Genomic DNA, 5,060 nt, shown 5'->3' with positions numbered 1-5,060 from the left:
TCTGAAAAGACCTAAATTATCCAAGAAAGAGATAAAAATCTTAGAATATGGATTGGAAATACATCTAAGGGCAAGGCTTGGCTCAGGAAAACCTAAAAAAGGAGACCAAAACGCACCCGAACACGAAAGTGCGATCAGCACCCAAGATTAGCATTCGGCACTTTTGGAGTGCCGATTGGCACTTTAAAAGTGCTGAATGGCACCCTTAAAGGGTAAGGCTTAATTCTCTTTGGGTGTCAATAAGGCACACCCTTTTCAACTTTTTCGCAGAAAGACGCGTCTCGATTTGCATTCTACCCGTTGTTACTTATCTTTTAAGCATTCCAGTCTTTATAAATAGAGACTAAATCTCAAAATTCAGCACATTCTTTTACACTTTGAGAGCACATTCTTTTTACACTCTAGGAGAGACACCTTTTCACACTCAAATTTTTCACCCCATTTTTTGGTATTCTCTCATAAACTAGGGTTTTTAGTTTCAAAGATAATTGCATAAATTTTTTTGAACCCTAAAACATCCTCTCAAGAAGAAGAGGTGCTCCATGCAAGAGGTTGTTTCCAATTACCCATTTCTTTTCTTTATGCTTCTCTTGTAGTGATGATGCATGTTTTTTTTTTTTTTTAGTTTAGTTGTTAATTTATATTGTTAAAGCACGTTCTTAATTCCTTTATTATTGTTGTGATCTCTTTCTTATTTTCAAAAATCTGCATGTAAAGAATTATTTTTCATGAATCAAAAACGGATCTACATCTTCATTAGATGTAAAAATGAATTTTTCTTAAATCAAAAATGGATCTACATCTTCATTAGATGTAGATTTGAATTTTTCTTAAAATTAAAACGAATCTGCATCTTCCTTAGATGCAGATCTGGATTTTTTTCAAATAAAAAATGGATCTGTATCTTCATTAGATGCGGATTTGAATTTTTTTCAAATCAAAAGTTGATTTGTATCTTCCTTAGATACAGATCTAATTTTTTTTTAACATAGCAGATTTTGAAATAAAGAAAAAGATCATGCATGGTTGTGTTTGTTGTGTTTGTTTAATTCAATATATGTAGCATAAATTTACTTTATGAAAAAATCCTCTTCTCAAGCAATCTTTTTCATACTTTTTTGAACATATAAAAATAGATCTGATCTTTTATAAACCAAAATCATTTTCTTTAAGTTCTTAAAAACAGATCTGAGTTTTTTAAAAACCAAAAGACTTCGTTTTATTTAATAAACACAAATTTGAATTTTCTCTCCAAAAATCACTTTTTTTACACAACAAAAGTAGATCTGATTTTTTTATAAGTTGAAATCATATTCTTTTACTCACAACAATAGATATGATTTTTTTAAACAAAGAGGATGATGCATTCATAAATAAATTTGTGTGATTTAATTTTGTTCACATGTACAACATATCATTCATAGCATACATAAAAGGGGTACATAGGTCACAAGAGTCTAGAAGACCAGATTCTGTCTTGGCGAAATGGGTGCCTAACACCTTCTCATTCCGTAAGCTAGCCTCCAAATTTAGGTCTTTGGATATGTAGATCTAAGCCTTGTCTTTATTTTTATTTTAGGTAGTTTGTAACTAGGACAAAAAGCCATGTAATTATTTTGTAGTTTGTAACTAGGACCCAAAGCCATGTAATTTTTCAAATTTTGAAATATGTATTTTTTTTATTCAATCAATGATAAAGGAATAATTCGGTCATGTATTTATATTTAGTTTTTTTTTTTGTATAAAAAAAAAAAGTGGCAGCTTCACACCACTTACCCAAAAAGAGAGATGCCCTTAAAAGTATCCAAATCTTTTTTTTTAGAGGCACTTTTGCGGTCTCTCACACTATGATGCATCTTCCTATGAGTAAAACTTCAACTACAGCATAAAATGCACATGTCTCAAAAGGTCTCTCCCTTTCCTTTTTTTTCATTTTTTATTTTCTTTATAGAGAGCTGTATTTGAAAATATTATTCAAAATGCACTAATATTGCATTTTCAATACCATAAATTTATGTTGAATTTTATGTCAAAATAATTAGTCTTTGTTCACTAAATGGTAGCAAGAATTTTTTTTCGAATGTTTTTGTGTAACATAAATAATTGGAAAGGGATTGGTTTAGATAAGTATGATAAGGTTGTATAATAATATATCTACTCAATAAAATATGGTTAGTTGCTTAATTATATGTGTACAATATATTTGATTAAATTGCAGGATGCATATTTTTATGTTTATTCTAAAATTCTTAATGCAAGGAGTATGGACAGAAGGTAGAGAGATGAGGAGGATGAGTTGGTGATGATAGAGTAAGTACCAAAAGACAACATCAAATTAATCAACAATTCAAGTCAAAGTTAAAAGGAAAGTGTTTGTTTGTTTAGACCCCTTGAATATAGATTAGTTTAACCTAATTAATTAGCCAAGTAATTACTTAGGTTAATTATTCAGTTTTAGGTAAAACACATAATCATGTCATACAGTGTGGAAAGATGAAGAAGACAATGATATGATTACCCAAGAAAACCAATGAAATCGTCTAGTTTCAAGTTAAAACACCTTGAGAGGATTTGGCCTAACTATCCTCAAGGTAAAAGATTCATTATGATAGAATGGAAGTTTACAATAGATTTTCCCCTAAATCTAAAGCTTCGTCTTGTAGAACTTACTCGCAAAAACATGTGCAACTCCAAATCCACGTACTCTTCTATCTTAAATTTGTTGCACACAAATACCCACGTTTGTGACCTTGAGATCCCACTTAAAGGTTTTAGATTACCGTCAGTAGTTGATCTTTTATAGCAACTTGGTTCCATCAGTTCTTGATTGTAGATCTCTTGATCCAGTAGATGCTTATTGAGTTAGAAGGTACAAAATCTCTCAAATCTCACAAGTGTAACTCACAAGACTTCCTAGAACCACTAAAACGTAGTTAGAGTTTTTCTTTTATATCCAAAAGTGTTTCACTTGAAAACCTAAACGTTTTTGTAATGTTTGGACTAAAATAGAATTCTGCAAAAAAATCATGTTTGCGATTTTTGATCGGTCGAGGCTTAATTTCGATTGGCCGAATCTCACTGAAATTAAATTCTCCTTTTCTGCAGCTTGAATGTTCTTGAATCCTAATTTGTACTATCATGAGCAATGTCTAATACATAATCTAGACACATTTTAATCTTGGTTTGCCAACATACATAAAAATAGAAATCCAAAAATTTAAACCTAAACATTTAGAACCTCATAGAAAGAAATCAATTCTCCAAGTTGCATGATAGCTGTTTGGAATGAAGAAATAACAATGTATATTTTAAAAGACATTGTTCTTATTAATTTAAATTGTTCTATATATTACTTATTGTTCTTTTTAGTTGTGCTCGGTTTGAATGATAATCCTAGGAAAAAAAAAAAGGAAAAGTTACTCTTTGTTTCTATCACTTCTATCAAATTTTAACATTTTCTTTTTCTTTAATATCTTATAAGTTTTAATTTTTGGGGGGGGGGGGGGGGTGTCTGTGTGCATAAACTCAACATGAAAGTGTTGTGTTATATTTGGAGTTTTTAGCTCTTTACGTATGATTAATTTTACAATTTAAAATAATTGTAATTAAAATAATCACAAAGAATAATTATTGAAAATTGCACATATTTGTTTAAGTCATAGGGCTCTTCAACAAAAATTTGTTTAAAATGTGCAAATAACGAATGATTAAAATCTGTTAAAATCTCAAGGTTTGCATTTCTTAAATTTAGGTTGTATGTTTCAAGATTGAGTTCTTTAAGAAAATGAGATGTAAAGTAGGTAAAGGTTCGCACGGGTTAAAAACTAGCTTATATAACAAATAAAATAGATAAACTTATTTTATTTTTCTTTAATATCATATTTTATTGAAGTTTCTCATGCATTGCATGAGCTGTTAACTAGTTATTTTGATGAAAAGCCTTATGTAAAAATAGTTTTCTGTGTTTTTCTTTACTTGGTAGTATCAGTAAAAAGAAAAAGAAAATTGTGATAAGGAAAACCATCTATTGGCTTCTTTTATTTAGCTTGGCATGAAATAGAGTTGTTTTCTAGAAAACAACTTTATTTTAAGCCAAGCTAAAAAAAAGAATTCAAACATAGATCTTGTTTTCCTTCTAGAAAACAATTCTATCTCATACTAAGTTAAATAAAAGAAATTAAACAATAGTTTTTCAACTCGTTTTAAGGTTGCTACCAAATATAGGAAAATGTGATAACTTTCTAAAAAATTTATATTTAGAAAATGATTCATTTACCAAAAAATGTAATGTTGCTTGCTTCATTGGTTTTTCCTGTTTTCCTATGCTTGGTCGTATCAAAAAATAATAAGCCAAAGAAAAATTATCTCTTAACTTCCCCTATTTAACTTGGTGTGAGATAGAGAAGTTTTTCATAGAGTTTTTTTCCTGAAAATTTTTGTGGAAAACTACTCTTATCTCATGTCAACCTCTTAACTTTCCCTATTTAACTTGGTGTGAGATAGAGAAGTTTTTCATGGAGTTTTTTTTCCTGAAAATTTTTGTGGAAAACTACTCTATCTCATGTCCACCTAAGATACTAAAACCAGGAAGTCAAAAGATACATGAATCAATAATATCATTCTTGACAAAGAACTTAGAAAAAAGAAAAAGAAAACGGCCTCTCCAATTAGCTGCCTATCAATCTAGGTAATCCCTCTACTAGTCACCTCTCTTTTCTACCAAGTTTCAAATGCAGCAAACCAAGGGTGGTTTGACGAAGCCTTCCTGGAAAAGATTTGCAAGAAGTCCACGGACTATGATCTTTGCTCATCAACTCTACGTTCAGACCCACGTACTTATACAGTTAATCCACATGGTCTTGCCCTCATTTCTATTTCTATAAACACTAATCTAGTACAAACTACCCTTGATCAAATCCCAGGTATTCTTAATACACTCACAGACCCACTGGATAAGACTCGACTTCAAAATTGCCAAACCGATTTTAATGAAGCACTAGTGAAATTTAATGTTGCATACGCAGCTGCGTCTTCAACGTCTTATACAGAAGCGACAAATT

Source organism: Quercus robur, chromosome 2 (genome assembly GCF_932294415.1).
Source record: "Quercus robur chromosome 2, dhQueRobu3.1, whole genome shotgun sequence".
In the NCBI taxonomy this organism is placed as follows: Eukaryota; Viridiplantae; Streptophyta; class Magnoliopsida; order Fagales; family Fagaceae; genus Quercus; species Quercus robur.
Note: the sequence above shows the minus strand (reverse complement) of the source record.